This window comes from Nuphar pumila, chromosome 11, assembly GCF_984573655.1.
Source record: "Nuphar pumila chromosome 11, dmNupPumi1.hap1.1, whole genome shotgun sequence".
Lineage (NCBI taxonomy): Eukaryota > Viridiplantae > Streptophyta > Magnoliopsida > Nymphaeales > Nymphaeaceae > Nuphar > Nuphar pumila.
Window position 1 is genome coordinate 55,076,628 of NC_143259.1, and position 18,116 is coordinate 55,094,743.

The following is an 18,116-nucleotide window of genomic DNA, read 5'->3' on the forward strand; positions in this document are numbered from 1 at the left end:
ACCTGGACCCGAATGGAGGCACCGCCTCCCGTGTTTTTAAAACAGGGAGGCAGGGGTTTCAAAGAGAACCCTGCCCCCTTCTTCCTCTCTCGTTCTCTCTCCCCGATTCTCCCTCGTCTTCGGTGAATTGCCGAAGAGTCCTGTCAGGCCGCCGCCGGCGACAGTACCACCGGAGCTCACCCTCACCGGCGACAGCCTCCCCTCTGCGACCACCCCGATGCTGCCGCCACCTGCGACCTCCCATCGACGTCGCCGCTGCCGCTGCCGCCGTCGATGACTTCCACGTACACCCCTTCTCTCTCTTTCTCCTGTTTTCTCTTCTCTCCCCCAATTTCTTCTCCTTTTCAGTCGGCAGGCCGGCAAGGGGCGACACCCCCTACCGCCTGTGTTCGACTGGTTGGCAGGGGCTTTTGCCCCTGCCTCTCGCCTTTCGGAGAGCCGACAGGGGGCGATGCCCCAATTGTTGCCTGTTTCTGCTCGATCTGCAAGGGTTTTTAACCCCTTCCCCTCTCTCCCTCATTCTCTGTGGTTGCTGGAAGGCCGACAGGAGGCCTCTCTCTCTCTCTCTCTCTCTCTCTCTGGGTCTACCAGGAGGGTGGTGCCGAGCACCCCTCCTGGTCTGTGTCCTCTTCGGAGGGACGACAGGGGCAAGGCCCTGTCGTCAGCCTGCTCCAGCAGTCCGGCAAGAACCAAGTCCCTACCACCCCTGCTCTCTTTTTCGGCAGGCGGCAGGGCTGCCGCCTGCATCACTTCCTCTCAGGCAAAGGGCTCCCGAGGGAGGGCTCTCAGGTGGCCCTTGTGCTATGGTTGGCAGGGTTGCAGGGCCCCCTGCCTGCCTCTTGTTCAGGCAGGACGGCAGGGGTCGAACCCGTGCCACCTCCTTTCTTCGAGTTCTTGGTAGGTTGGCAAGGGTCGAGCCCTGCCACCTCCCTGAGTCCGGGAACGATGGCAGGGGCTGAGCCCTCTCGCCGTCTGCCTCTTTTTTTTCTTGATTTGGGTGGGCAGAGGTCGAGCCCCTGCCACCTCCCTATGTTCGGATAGGTCGGTAGGGGCCAACCCCTGTCATTTCCCCTGCGTTTTGATAGGCAGAGAGTGGTCGAGCCCCTCTATGCTTGTTTATTGCGCAGAGAAGGGGTCAGCTCCCTCCCTGCTTTCCCGTGTTTCGCTGGGAAGGGGCCTAGACCCCTTCCTCCCTCTTTTGGTCAGGGGAGGGGTCGAGCTCCCTCTTTGCTCCCTCTTCCCTGGCATCAGGCAGGGGCTTCGCCCCCTATTTGTTTGCGTGTTCGTCAAGCAGGGACCAAACCCGTGCCTCTTTGCTCTTTCGGCAAGCAGGGCGAAGCCTCCTCGGAATCCGCTGACAGCAAGTCAGCAGAGGCTTGCAGCCCCTGCCCCAGCTTCTTGCGCTTATTGTAGGTGCGCATTTGCATGATGCCCCTGCCTCTGCTTCCTTTACGTCAAGACGACGACATTGCCCATGACCTTCTATTTTTGGTATTAGCTTGCTAAGATCGTTACTTTTGCAGCTCGTACGATGGGCCCCGCTCGCGCTCCATGACCCAAGCCGCCAATCGCGTACATCCGCAGACGTCAACAAGCTTGCAACTCTCAAAGGTAGAGGAAGATTGCACAGAAGACTTGGACAATTGAATTGAGTTCAATTAACTCAAAAGGACAATTAAATAAATATATATGCATATATATATATATATATATATATATATATATATATATATATATATATATATATATATATATATATATCATATATATTTATATGAGTACGCATTTAACTCAAGGACGCGGTTTCGCGATCCTTGTCCTTTACTTTGCCGTCGTGCATTACACAAAGGTTCTGCGTTGCACTCCTGCTTACAGTCTTTACTTTGCCGTTGCGCGTTGTGTCATGGGTTTGTGTTGCACTTCTGCTTACCGCCTTTACTTTGCCATCGCGCTTTGCGCCTAGGCTCTTGCCTTTGCATATGTGTTGGTATTGCCTTGCTATTGCAGATGACGTGCAGGTTCTTGCTCTTTGCGTATGCCTTGAAGGCATCCTCGTGGAGAATACAAGGGGCATTTACCCCTCTCCCTCTTGCGACAAGAGTTCAGTCGGGAGCGAGCGGCACATCCTCGTCTAAGGAGAAGGATACCTCGCAAGGATCCTGGTTGTTCGTGTGTGCAGTCCTGCAGAGTCGACTTGAGATTTCAGGGAGCTGCGCAAAAGCATCAAAGACTGCTCCAAATCGAAGCATTTGAAAGGATGTGACTGGCTGGTTTTGCTCGCCTTTTTGGCATATCTCGGGTGATCCCGAATTGGGGGTTTGAGCGAACTTCTTAGGGGTGTTTTGTTGAGAAACCTGTATCCCATCTATTGAGGCTGGTATCGAGTCAAGCGAGACATGTTGATACTCTGATAGCGGATGTGATTCGAGATAATCACATGCATAATGTTGGCACAAGGTAATGTTGTTTCAAAAGATAGAGTAAAGTTGATAAACTTTACATCTTTATGAAACAATCCTGTTGAGGCTTCTATTGACGAGCTATACCCTCTTCATCCTAGAGTACTTGTAGTTATGCACAACACGTCTAGTACTGCGATGATCGGATGAGATGGTCGTGCGACCTCGAACAACGCTAAATGCAAAATGTTGTAATCACATAAATGGTCTCACATTCGCCTTCACAGGCAAGATGCTCGAGTGGTTTAAATACCACAACATAGAATGGGTTGTTAGTTAAGCAACCCCTAACGTACCTATTCCCTTCTTTGTGTCTGTCAAGGGAGAGGACAGAGCGGTACAAACTCCAATGGACAGGTTGTTAACAACCACCCTACGGGCAACGATCCGGCCTCCCCAATCATTGGAGTTAGGGGAAAGGGGCTACATTAGTTAGCTCAACACTTCTGCAAAAGTTGGATGCGTCCGTGGCACAGCCTCCTTTGGGGAATCCTCTCTCGGCTAAAGCTGTCCCTTTGGAGCGAACTCAACTAGCTATTCGGGTTATTGAAAATACATAGAATAACAGACACCCGAACTAGTCTCACTTGGTTCTACGTTTTGCCTGCGCGTACCCGCAGGTTCGTAATTATCGAAACATAAGGTCTGTTCACACTGGTCGATGAGTCATTGTGATCATCGCAAAATTTTTCCGCTTTCGTTGTTTCTCTCTCTTCCTTCTCTTTTCCTTTTCCAGCCTCTATTTTCCTCCTTTTTGAAGGGAGAGAAATAAAAGACAGAAAAGAAAGAGAGAAGAGAAAAGAAAGAAAGAAAGAGTGAAGCGAGAGGAACTATTTTGCGCGGTCTCACTTGACCTTGATTTGAAAATATTTAGCAAATAACTCACCTCCGTTTTGAAATATTGCGGGAAAAAATGGAGAGACGGGATTCGCTCGTCGGTACGAGGTTCGACCGTTCCTGGCGCCTTTACCAGGGGTAATCAAACCAAGGATCGAATCTATGCCTTTTGCTTTGCCTAAATATAATCTAAGAATTTATTCTAACTCTAAATGCACAAAGAATTATGCTTGTGCAATGTAAGGATGTATGCTCTTTTGAAAGATGTTTTGAAAATTTCCAAGTTATTCTGAGATGAACTTGATAAGGGAGTGAAGAAATGTTTGAATCTAACTTAGAGCTTGAGATTGATCAGAGAAGTTCTAAGTCTTTGAAGTAAATCAGAGTTGGGAGAATAAATGAGAAAGAATGACTTGAAGCTTTGAAAATGAAAGGAAATGAAGTTTCAAAGTCAGAAATAGACTTTGAATTTGAATTTGAATTTAGGAAAGGAAATGAATACTTGAGATGGAATTTGAACTTAGATTTTGAAGTTGGAAATTCAGAATGGATCTGAGAAATCCAAATGGTGTAGAAATGAATTTAAGAAATCCAGATATGATCTATAAGTGGATTTAGATTTGAAATCTAGAAATGAAGTGGAATTGATTTTGAAAGTTGAAAATAGAACTTGATTTGAAATCTGGATTTCAAGATGGAATTCGAATCCAGGGTTTGGATCTTTGAATCCGAACTCTGAATTGGATCCGAAATTTGGAATGGATTTTGGATTTGAGGCCCAAGATGGAATTGAATCCTGGGAATGAAAAATGAGGAGATGTGAGACAGAATGAATGATGAATAAGGTAACAGGAGGCGAATCTTTCGATGGGGTGAAAGATGAATAAGGCGGACCTTTTATCAAGGAGACGAATCTCTTGACAAGGCGAAAGATGGAACAAGGCAAATCCTTTGGACAGGAGAAGGTAAAAGTGAAATATGAAGATGGCGATGAAGATGGCAATCCTTTTAGCAAGGAGAAGGTAAAAATATGAAGATATGAAGATGGCAATAGTAAGGAAAAGGCGAAATGTGAAGTATGAAGAAGGCAATCCTTTTAACAAGGGGAAGGCAAAATGTAAGATATGAAGAAGGCAATCCTTTTGGTAGGGAGAAGGCAAAATGTGAAATATGGAGAAGGCAATCCTTTTGGTAAGGAGAAGGTAAAATGTAAAATATGAATAAGGCAATCCTTTTGGTAAGGAGAAGGCAAAATATAAAATATGAAGAAGGCAATCCTTTTGGTAAGGAGAAGGCAAGTCTCTCGACAAAGCGAAAGACAAGGAAGGCGATCATTTAATCAAGGAGAAAGGCAAATCTTTTGATAACGCAAAAGACGGGAAAGGCGATCCTTTTATCAAGGAGAAGGCGATTATTTCGACAGAGCGAAAGATGAAGAAGGCAATCCTTTTATCAAGGAGAAGGCGAGTCTCTCGACAAAGCGAAAGACGAGGAAGGCAATCCTTTTATCAAGGAGAAGGCGAGTCCCTCGACAAAGCGAAAGACAGAGAAGACAATCATTTAATCAACGAGAAAGGCAAATCTTTTGACAACGCAAAAGACGGGAAAGGCGGTCCTTTTATCAAGGAGAAGGTGAGTCTCTCGTCAAAGCAAAAGACGAAGAAGGAAATCCTTTTATCTAGGAGAAGGCAAGTCTCTCGACAAAGCGAAAGACGAGGAAGGCAACTCTTTCGACTATGCGAAAGAAGGAAAAGGCAACACCAAGATGTATTAAAACAGATGTTAAGTTATTATTTCTTATCAAGAAAGCTGGAAAATTTTGCCAAAATGATAACATTTATAGTTGTTTCAAGGTAATTGAAGGTAAGCACTTTTTGAAAGATGTTCCCTCTTACACCTAGAGTATTACCCCCAACTAGGTTAACTCTATAGAATTTATAATCAAAGCCAAATTTTTGTTGTTGGTTTTTCTTCAAGGATGCTATCAATTTCCTTGATATGAAAGGAGAGGAGATATTCTTAGCTTCGTAAAAGCAATTAAATGAAAAGATATTGATAGAAGAATTTCACATAGGTAAAGAAGATTCTTTGTAGTTTGGGCAGTTTGATATCCTGGGTACTTTCCCATGATGATCTTTTTGCACTCTTTTGAGTCATGGGGCTTTCTTGGGCTTTTACATCATCCTTCATTTTGGAGATGTCCTGACTTTTCTCTCTTTTTCAGGGAAGGGTACGTCACAAACTCCATCTTGGAGATGCTCCGATCCTTCTTTTTCTCAGGGATTATATATGATGGTATTGGCTCAAAGGTCTATAGATGATAGCAGAAATCAAATATCATTTAGGGTTTGTTGGTAGGTCCATCACATCCGCCTTCATCTCGACGGTGATCTGAACTTTACCTGGAAGGATCCGTCATCTTGGAGATGTTTCAAATCTTCTTTGGCCCCGGGGGTCTACTCGCTTAATTCGCCTTCATCTTGATGACAATTGAGAGATCCCTTTTGCAGATATGTGATTTGCAGCTTAGCTGACTTGAGGAGACATGAATTGGGTAGGTTCTTTTCTGACTTCCTAGGATATTTCCACTGTCTTAATGCTAAAGAATAATCTTTAAGAATGTGCCATAGCTACGATCAATATCTGCTCATTTATGGCTTTTCAGCATCATTGAATATTTCCTTTACCGGTCATGTCGAAGATTTTTTCTTCATCCTCTTGGTTGACCAACAGAAAATTTGGAATTTGAGCCTTTTTTCACAAGAGTTTCACCCTTTTGGAAGGAATACTTAAGGAGATTTGAGGAAATTCTTTATGTAATAAAATTTGAGATCAACAACTATTTTATGGCGATTTCGCAAATTTTTCATGAATTTCTTTGTGAAATAATCACTCAATATAGATTTTGATACGACCTTTAGTTGTAATTTATGATTTTGGACATTCTGACCAGTAAAACTGGGACTTTTCATTTAACGACCAGCGAAGGAGCTGGAACCTTTCATTTAACGACCAGTAAAAACTAGGACCTTTCATTTAACGACCAGCGAAGTAGCTGGGACATTTCATTTAACGACCAACGAAGTAGTTGAGACATTTCATTTAACGACCAGCGAAGTAGCTGGGACGTTTCATTTAACGACCAGCGAAGTAGCTGGGACATTTCATTTAACGACCAGCGAAGTAGCTGGGACATTTCATTTAACGACCAGCGAACTAGCTGGGACATTTCATTTAACGACCAGCGAAGTAGCTGGGACATTTCATTTAACGACCAGCGAAGTAGCTGGGACATTTCATTTAATGACCAGCGAAGTAGTTGGGACATTTCATTTAACGACCAGCGAAGTAGCTGGAACATTTCATTTAACGACCAACGAAGTAGCTGGTACATTTCATTTAACGACCAGCGAAGTAGCTGGGACATTTCATTTAATCATTTAACGACCAGCGAAGTAGCTGGGACATTTCATTTAACGACCAGCAAAGTAGCTGGGACATTTCATTTAACGACCAACAAAGTAGCTGGGACATTTCATTTAATCATTTAACGACCAGCGAAGTAGCTGGGACGTTTCATTTAATCATTCAACGACCAACGAAGTAGCTAGGACATTTCATTTAACCATTTAACGACCAGCGAAGTAGCTGGGACATTTAATTTAATCATTTAACGACCAACAAAGTAGCTGGGACATTTAATCATTTAACGACCAGCGAAGTAGCTGGGACATTTCATTTCATCATTTAGCGACCAGCGAAGTAGCTGGGACATTTCATTTAATCATTTAACGACCAGCGAAGTAGCTGGGACATTTTATTTAATCATTTAACGACCAGCGAAGTAGCTGGGACATTTCATTTAATCATTTAACGACCAGCGAAGTAGCTGGGACATTTTATTTAACGACCTGATGTAAGATTGAGACTTTTGAAAGACAACCAGTACGAAGACTGAGTTTTGTGAATGGACTTGATATTTAGATTTTGAAGATTTTGAGAGGTAACCCTGTGCGAGGACTGGGTTTTTCGACCGAAAGTCGGGAACAAGACCGGCATTTTTAAGATATTTAGAGATTGAAGCAGGAATGATTGCCGAAGTTTCAGGATTATCCCTTATCCTGAGGGGGAAATAGAAGATTTTATGAAGAGATAACCTGAGACTTGAATTTAGAAGGGATATGACATGATTTAGAATTTATGATCTATGATTTAGATGGACCAGGTATGCGGTCTAATTTTCAGGATTAAACCCTTACCTTGGCGAGGAATATAAAAAGAATGAACTTTGAGAAGACAGAAGGATATATAACTTTGAAAAAATGTAGAACATTTGAGGAAATTGATTTATTTTTGTAAAAAGAATTCTCACAGGTAGCATTGTTGCCCCTATGAGTGATCTCAGGATTATCCCTTATCCTGAAATGGAAAAAAGAATAGAATTTAAAGAAAAATTGATATAAATTTAGAAATCAATAAAGATCGATAAAACTTGTATTTGCAAAAAGAATTCTCAAAGGTAGCATTGTTGCTCTTACGAGGGGTATCAGGATTTTCTCTTATCCTGAATGGGAACAATAATAGAATTTAAAGAGATTTAATGAAGGGAAATTGATATAAATCTAGAAAATCAATAAAGATTAACAAAACTTGTATTTACAAAAGAATCCTCATAGGTAGCGTTGTGGCTCCTACGAGGGGTTTCAGGATTATCCTTTATCCTGAATGGGAAAAAGAATAGAATTTGAAGAGAAATTGATATAAATTTAGAAATCAATAAAGATTGATAAAACTTGTATTTGCAAAAAGAATTCTCATAGGTAGCATTGTTGCCCCTACGAGAGGTCTCAGGATTATCTCTTATCCTGAATGGGAAAAAGAATTTAAGGAATTTTAATAAAGAGAAATTGATATAAATTTAGAAAATCAATGAAGGTTGACGAAACTTGTATTTACAAAAGAATCCTCAAAGGTAGCGTCATCGCACCTACGAGAGGTTTCAGGATTATCCCTTATACTAAGTGAGAAAAAAAGGATAGAATTTAAGAAAAATTAATGAAGGGAAATTGATATAAATCTAGAAAATCAATAAAGATTGGCAAAACTTGTATTTACAAAAGAATCCTCATAGGTAGCATTGTGGCTCCTACGAGGGGTCTCAGGATTATCCCTTATCCTGAATGAGAACACCTCGGACAACGAGGGTCAGGTTTTTCCCTTAACCTGAAAGGGTAACACCTCAGACAACGAGGGTCAGGTTTATCCCTTAACCTGAAAGGGTAAAGAAAAGAATAAAGGAAATACCTCATGGGAAAGAGGCATCAGGTTTATCCCTTAACCTGAAAGGGTAAGAGAATTGATAAAATTTAATAGAATTGAGGAAATATTGATAAACTTTATAAAACTTGATAAAATTGATGTAAACTTGATAAAAAATATGAATAAAATGAATGAAACTGATGAAGATATCAAAATTAACTGAAGATTTACAAGATTTGAGAAAAAGGAGTTTTTCTGATCCTGCCTGCATATGGGATCTTGAAAGGAGAATGTTTATTTAAAAGATAAGTGAGAAATCATTTTGGGAGGAAAATTCATTTGTAAGAAGAATGATCAGCGCGAGATCTGATCCTTTAAAAAGGAGAATCATCATGAGAGATCATCATGAGGTTTGATTTTGAAGATAGTGGTTTAAAAAACTAGTTTTGAAAGAGAAAACAAACATGAGGTGATGATTTTGAAGATAAATGGTTTTCAAAACCTAATTTGAAAAAGGAAAATCAACATTTTAGTTTTTTTTAAAAGGGATTTAGATCAAAATATTTGAATCTTTTGAAGACTTTTTAGAAGAAATTTTATGATTTTGAAAATCCTCATAGGCAATATCATTTCTCTCATTATGGAGGAAAACAAGCTTCGAAAATAGATTACAAGGATTTAAAAATTTTGAAGAATAGCAGACAGGATCAAAAAGATTTTGAAGAAATCAGAAAGAAAAGGCAATACACCTGGGTTTTTTTAAAAAAGGAAATTTTGAATAATATATACCCAGGGTTTTGGAAAATATAAGGAAGATACATATACATATATAATATCCTTCAATCACAGACATACAAGCAAGGATGCACAAATAGCACTCCCTAAAGCTGACTCTATATGCAATATTTGAAATGGCAAATAGGATCTTAATCCTAACTCTAAGATTTAGATCATCTGATTTCCATTAAGGTATGCCGATATACTCAAGCCGAAGCTCGAAGTATGTGGCATATAAGATATCTCTTCGGTTCTAAGGTAAAGGCTTCCCAACATCCTTGAGCACCTACCGATATACCTCGGACTATGGCCCTTAGGTACGTGGTAGGGGGGCGCGAACCCAAATAAGTGGTCCAGTTGTGAGGCTCTCTCCCGAACTATGGTTCAGTGAGACAGCCCAGTAACGTGAAGACCAGGACAATATAGGTAAGGTTGTTTTCAAAACATGATCAACATGCAATAAAATTAGAAGGCTCTAATGCAAGTCCTAAAGAGATAGATTTAATATGAGAAGAAGCATACACTTGCATACATTGTTTGCATTCAATCCCTAGAATTGAGGAGAGTTGTATTTCAGTCCTAAATCTAATGTGAGCATGGATATAATCTCCTCAATATGGTCCTACCAAACCATACTTAGATCCTATATGCAATGATGTCAGCTTTAGGACAGAGTCTAGGCTCCTAAGGTTTTCATGAAAATGTAGCTGACATATGTTAGAATAAAGTCTTAGATTATATAAAAGCAAAACAAAGGCTTAGATTCAACCGGACGAAGACGAGTCCCATCTCGGTCGCCAAAACTGTGATCATCGCAAAATTTTTCCTCTTTCATTGTTTCTCTCTCTTCCTTCTCTTTTCCTTTTCCAGCCTCTATTTTCCTCCTTTTTGAAGGGAGAAAAATAAAAGACAGAAAAGAAAGAGAGAAGAGAAAAGAAAGAAAGAAAGAGAGAAGAGAGAGGAACAGTTTTGCGCGGTCTCACTTAACCTTGATTTGAAAATATTTATCAAATAACTCGCCTCCGTTTTGAAATATTGTGGGAAAAAATGGAGAGACGGGATTCGCTCGTCGGTATGAGGTTCGACCGTTCCTGGCGCCTTTACCAGGGGTAATCAAACCAAGGATCGAATCTATGCCTTTTGCTTTGCCTAAATATAATCTAAGAATTTATTCTAACTCTAAATGCACAAAGAATTATGCTTGTGCAATGTAAGGATGTATGCTCTTTTGAAAGATGTTTTGAAAATTTCCAAGTTATTCTGAGATGAACTTGATAAGGGAGTGAAGAAATGTTTGAATCTAACTTAGAGCTTGAGATTGATCAGAGAAGTTCTAAGTCTTTGAAGTAAATCAGAGTTGGGAGAATAAATGAGAAAGAATGACTTGAAGCTTTGAAAATGAAAGGAAATGAAGTTTCAAAGTCAGAAATAGACTTTGAATTTGAATTTGAATTTAGGAAAGGAAATGAATACTTGAGATGGAATTTGAACTTAGATTTTGAAGTTGGAAATTCAGAATGGATCTGAGAAATCCAAATGGTGTAGAAATGAATTTAAGAAATCCAGATATGATCTATAAGTGGATTTAGATTTGAAATCTAGAAATGAAGTGGAATTGATTTTGAAAGTTGAAAATAGAACTTGATTTGAAATCTGGATTTCAAGATGGAATTCGAATCCAGGGTCTCAATCTTTGAATCCGAACTCTGAATTGGATCCAAAATTTGGAATGGATTTTGGATCTGAGGCCCAAGATGGAATTGAATCTTGGGTCTTAAAATGGGTTTGGATCTGAAGTCTGGGATCCAAATGTGGAATCGGGTTCTGGATCCTAAGATGGAATTGGATCTGATGTCTGAGATCCAACGTAGAGTTGGACTCTGGATCCTAAGATGGATTTGGATCTGAAGGCTGAGATCCAATGTAGAGTTGGACTCTGGATCCTAAGATGGATTTGGATCCAAGGTCTGGAATCCAAGATGTAATTTGGATCTGGAGTCTAAGATCCAAAGGTAGAATAGTTTTTTAGAAAACTGGATCCAAATAGATTTGATTTTGGATTTGGAATTTCCAAAATTGATTTGGGAATTGAATTTGGACTATACAAAATGAACTTCAAAGTCAAATTGGACTTTGAATTTGAAACTTGAATCTGGAATTTAAAAGATGAATCAAGAATTTCCGAGTTTGAGTTGAATTTGGAAAATGAAATTTAGAAATTTAATCTTGAATATACAAATGAATCCCAAAGTCAATTTAGACCTTGGATTTGAAGTTTTAATTTGGAATTTAGAAAAATGAATCAAGAATCTCAAAGTTAAATTGAACTTTGAGTTTGATTGGAGTTTTTTTGAAAATGAATTTGGAATTTCAAAATTGAACTTTGAAATCTGATTTGAATTTGAATATATAAAAAATGAATTTGAAATCTCAAAGTTAAATTGAACTTTGAGATTGAAAATGAAATAGAATTTGAAAAAATGAGAGGATGAATTGGATTTGATAAGGATGGAAGATAGATGGTGGAAGATATTTACATTACTTGGAGTTTTTGAAAAAGGAATTTTGAAAATATGATGCAGTTCTATCCTAAATGATGAATGAATTTAAGTAACTTTGAAATTGGATTTTAAAAAGCTATTCCATTCTTTAAACGAATTAAGACAAGATTGAAGATATAATACATTCTTGACTATGGTCATTGAATGTATTATATAATAATCTATAATTAAATTCAGGTGAAGAATGAAACACATTTTGTGCTTTTATAGAGTTTAAAATGAGATTAACTCTCAATATACCCTGACTATGGCCATTGGTATATATATTGAATTAATTTTAAATTAAACTCTGATAAAAGATGAAATATTTGAAAATATGATGATTTTTGAAAAGGATCCAGTGTGGATCCAATGTTATTTTATAAAAGATAAAAATCCTAAGTTTTGTTTACATCCCGACTATGGCCGTTGGTGTAAATCATCAACTTAGGGTTAATAACCTCTTATGAAACGGTGCACGTGCCATTCGTGTTTCACCATTGTGAGACTTTGGAAAATAAAGGGGAAAAGCATGAAAACAAGCAATTCATGATTTTTACCATGCTCATACATTCTAATCTATGCTTTGAAAAGATAAAATTATCTTTAATATCTTAACTATTATAACCCTAGAATTGAAAATGTTATGATAGAATCCTAATCTAAGAGGGAATTTCAACAAATTCTAGAGATTTTTGCAAAACAGATTTAGTATATGGCAAGATTTGCAAAAAGATGATAGACAATATTAAACCGAATCTAAGGTGTTATACTCATATGGAAAATATACATAGAATCTAAGGTGATACTTACCTCAACCGATGGAGCATACTTGTGGAAGATAGGTAATGTTGCAGCTCAGTTGATCAGGGCCCTACCCAAAAAGTGACAGAAGGTGTTGAAGTTGAAGCATGCTCAAGCTTACCTGCTTCTATCATATTTATCTGTAAAACTCTCTTTCTGTTTCACATCAGACCCTTCAATCAGACCAATTATGGAACAGTTAGCTGATGAATGATCATAGTTCTTGCATTCTTATTCTTCATCAGAGATCACAAAGGAAACAACAAATACTGCAGTCAGACTTTTTCCTAGGCTGTTGAGGTTCGATCCACTTTGTGGAAGCTCCCAGGCTTTCCAACTTTGCCGAGGATAAGTTGGTCCTTACGCTGTCAGAATGTTCTGAAGACGATGGTCAACCATACTTTCAGACAAATGAAAATATATGTTCCAATTGGCTCTCTTTGAGGAAGAGCATCCTGGCCCATCTCTGTGCCTCTGACTTCCACACGCTTAGGTCCTCATCACCAAGTGTAACAAAACTTCCAGCTCAACTCCATTGTCAAATACGTGATATGGGATGGACAACAATGAAACCAAACTGCACCACTTTTAGTGAATTAAAAACAGCTTGCCGACTGCGTGCTAGTCTCCCATCAGTCAATGCTTCATGTGCAGCTAGCTGAATTTCGGGTCCAGTCTCGGTATCAGGAGGCAATAATGTAATCACCCTCCAAGTGTAACTCCATAAGAATTCAACATCCGAACCAACCAGGGCATCTTCTGAACAATCTTCGAGAATATATTACAAGCCATATCATGAACTCCAGGATGTATTCAATAATTTATTTACAACAGTCCTAAGAAATTTCTAGTGAGCCCACAAAAACCTGGGATACTGTTCAATAAACAAACCTATGGATTTGTTCCTGTCAGCTAATCTCATAACACAGGCACAACAATTTTAACATCTGGGATAGATAATGTCAATTGGGGAAAGCAAAACGCAGCAAAGTACTGTTGTGTAGCTGGTGTGTGATAGGTATAGGGTGTTGGGCAGTTGTAGGTATTGCCATAGATGTTGCGGCAGATGGCTACGGAAACAGAAGATTTAATGTCTGAAATAACCCAGCTTATGTCGACAGTCAAACCAAATAACACAGGAAATTTAGCAGATTTTACGGCATGTCAGGAACAAATCTGAGAAATCTTCCTTTTACAAACAGAAACAGGCTAATGGCCCCCTCGACAGCCGAACCAAATAACCCATATAAAGTATATCTTAGTATGTACTTAATTATATAACAAGTCCACAGAATCAAAGCTAGACAACCTTTACAAAGAAATTTTACAGTCTTCCAAAATATGCACAAATGAATCCATTGTGAGTTCTCAGCAACAAATTCTCCAATACCTAAGAAGTAGGAAGGTTGTTGTTTTGGTTGGCAAGCACTAAACTCGTGAGCACTTTCGCTTTCTCAATTGCTCATTTGTGTGCTGCAAAGCACAAGCATGATGCCCATTTTTACAATGAGTCAAAGTTCAATAACAAGATTTTAAGGACAATATTTAAAACCGTTATTTAGCATCTTCAAAGAGAGTTAGTGACCATAAAAATCCCCTAACATGCATCAAGGCATTTCCTCTGATGTTACAAGATTCTACAAAGCCAAAGAACTTGAGCATCTCCATTAGCATATTCACTTTCCATTCTCTTGATGCGCATAAACTATTTTTGTCACTAGTTCTTATCAGTTAAAAAAGAATATCCCACATATTTAACTAATCTTATTGTTTGTTGTTACCTCTCACTATATAACAGAGTTGATCAATCATGTACAAATTTCGCTTCAATCAGCTCTTTTATAGGCAAGCAACTTAACCAATAGAAATTCCCTGCAAGACAAGCATAAATTATATCCACAAATACATAAAATATGATATTACAATTTAGAGGCATTCATCAATGAATGAAATAAACTATATATATAAACTTTGCCCAAAGGGAATCAGTTACTCATAAATACAATAGCCAGCAAATCCCTTGTATCGATGCAGCTCTCTTTTTTTTTGTATACTTTGTGCTATGTCAGTGAGAATATGCAGAGCTAATAATGAACATATAGGTGCAGAAGTGATAATGAAACGCATAATGGGAAAATGCAGAAATGCAATGATGCAGTGTTGTGGAAGAATGCTATGTTGGCTCTGCAAAGTGTGTTGTAGGTATATCAATCGACATGCAGAGGTAACAGTGGATGAATTACTGTACTTAAGAATGCCTAACAGGATATGTATCAGGATACTAATCAGTAACTCACGAATGCGATATATTCAACTTAGTGAGGTTCATTCATTAACTGATTTTGGCATTACAGAGTTGGATTATATTTCATATCAAAGGATTTATACACATACCTTTAAAGTCCTAACAGGAGTGCACCGGCTTCAATACCATCTTGACAAGACAGTATCTCATGATATTAACGAATCTAAAGAAAGGGGAATCATGACTTTTCAACATGTTGTCAGCATCATTTGAACTGATTCATTCCTGTGATCTGGATATTCCCTGCATCACATTTGCTGCGAAGTGTACATCTGATAGGCTCATCGGCAGGATGATATGTTGCAAAACGTGTCAGCAAGTGTTGCGAAGGCTCTTTCTCTTAGGATGATACATCTGTTGTTGCTGACTTGCTTCAGCTCCTTCACCATTCATTACCCACATGTACATAACCAAAGATGCAGATATGACGCTTTGTGTGCTAGAGTGTAGGCAACCTTGAACTACAAAGGATCTCCTGCAGCCATAAACGAACTTGAGTATAACAAACCAAAAATAGGAGAATTGTCAATTACCGGCATGATGCTTGACCATGTGATGAAGGACGTCATTTCAACTTCTTCAGCCTACTCTTCACTCATAAGAGTGGAAACTGACTTTTTGCCATCTTTGTCCAGAGGTATTTTCGTTGGCAAGGAATCTCTTGATGAAAGGCTACCATTATCCATTGCATATGGTTAGGATTTTTCATAGTAGTTTGGGATGCTTTTGGCTTTATCAATGATCTCAATGCTAAAAAGGGAGTTGTTTGTTACTCTTATTGTGATATCATCAGGAGCTCTCATATCAACCAAACCAAAAAGGGGAATACATTGATGAATCCCTTACAGGACTCCACAATACTCCAAAAGGAGCAACCGTCATTCAAGGAGATATATATACAAAGAAAAGAAAAGAAAGGGGTACTACATCCAATGCTACTCTATCTCAACACCATGATACAGTTGATGGTAATGCCGAAGGGTTGATATTGCTGCATCATTTCAATAAGATGATGCAAAATGAATTTATGATGAGTTATGGATTCACGATGCAATGAACAACAGAAGCAAGATGAAGGCAAATAAAATGAAAACTGATAGAACAGAAACCTAAACACAAATCGAACCAGAGACCTCAATCAAAGATTATTTGCAAAATTTAAATCCAAGTGATAGAACGTTGAGATGAAAATTGGGAGGACGTATTATAAAAAAAAATAAAAAGAAAAGGAAAACAGATACAGGAAATGAATTACCGCTTATATATAAAAAAAAAACATACCAAAGAAATCGAGGAAATTCGTATGAAAATGAACAAAATATGACTGATTAGAGCAAACGAAAGGCCATCTGATGCTTTTAAATGAGAAATCAACGCGAAAGATGAACAAAAGGGGAAAGAAAGAAAGGAAAAGAAAAAAAAGTAGTAAATTAGGTGTTGGAATCAGTAGATTCCGTTAATGTTGCCATGGATGGATCGACCCTGCTACATGCAGGTCGATTCCACCACTTTGCCTCGTAACAAAATAAAAGTAATGAAGATGAACAAAAAATCAGAACGGAGGAATATTAAACGATAAAGGAAAAATTATTCATAGAAAATAGGAAAATAAGGAAAATGATTACTTACCTGTAATCGCAGGGGCAATTGATCGGCTTCCTTCCGATCATGAAGAGGAGGACCAGAGAGAAAAAAAAGGAGAATATCAAGAAGAGGTGATTAGAGGGAAAAGGGCAAAAGAGAAGCAGTGAAGAACGCAAGTGGCGGGGTGAGAAAAGATCGTGAAGGAGGAAATGGGGAGGTGAAGAAGCGGTGGATTGTGAAGGAAAAGAAGATGGGGAGGCAGAAGATGGATGATGCATGCAGAAGAGGGGTGCGGTGGTGAAGAAGTGATCGTGAAAGAGGGGTGCTGGGGTGATAACGGGTGATCCCATGGGGCTTCCTGCGTGCCCTTTTAATGAGGAAGAGAAGATTCGGGAAAGGGTTGGTTAGAGATCGATGGAGGAAGAAAAGGGTTTGTGCGATGGAGGGTTTTCAGTGGTTTGTGAATGGAAGCCGAGAAAGGGAGAGAGGCAAGAGTAAAGAGAGAATGGAGGCGGCTGAGGGAGAAAAATTCGAGAGGGTCTCCCCCCCCCCCGAAACCCTAACTCGATTTGTGAGTTTTGCAAGGGTTTTTTACTTTTTCCAAAAAAGGCCTCCCTATAAAAAGATTTTTCAAAAACGGGTTTCTCTTAAAACCATTTCTATTTTTTATAATTGTCTTTCATTATTTTTTATTTTTTTGTTGTTTTCTTGAATTTTTGTTTTTTTGTATTTTTGGAATGAAAATCTGAGAAAACAAAGACTAAGCCCTGATTTTTTGTATTTTTCTAAAAAGAATATTTACAAAAGTATTTTCCTGAGAAATTCAGACCATTTCGGGGAAATTTTTTCAGAAAAATGGGTTTGGACCCAGGTTTTGAGAAAATGTTCGAGTTTTGATACTCGAATCAAGAAATACAATTTGATGGATCCAAACAGATGTCGGAGGGACTGTCCGAGCTATTTAAAAACTATTTTGGTATTTTCTGTAATTTTAATTTAAAATTTGAACAAGGAGACTCAGACTTGGATCTGGATGATGGATCCAGATCCGAAATCAATTTAAACATATGAAATGAATTTGATTTCAATAAGACTTGAGAAATGAACTGGAATTTAGATTTGAAATGACCCATTTGCTCAAAAAATGAATTTAGGGGCAAAAAGGAAATATTTAAAAGATTTTGAAAATTTTGGGGTGTTCAGAGATGCCCCTCGTTGCTACTAAGCCGGTAAGAAACCAAGCTTAGTGGCAAAGATAACACTCCAAATTTTGAAAAAAAATGCCTCAGTCAGTATGTCTGAACTAGGTGTGGAAGAATTATGGCTTTTCAAGTTTAAGACTTTATCCTTGAATGGCTTGTGGGAGACGAAATCCTCAAATATGATATGACTGAATAATAGAGATGAGAAAATCGTGATGGGACTTTGGGTGAAGATCCCAAAATGATGAAAGATAAGAATCTTGATCAAGTCTCCTGGGCGAGACAAAATCAGCTTTTCAGAATGACTCAGGTTTAGCATTTAACCTGGATGGGGCGAATATATCTCAAA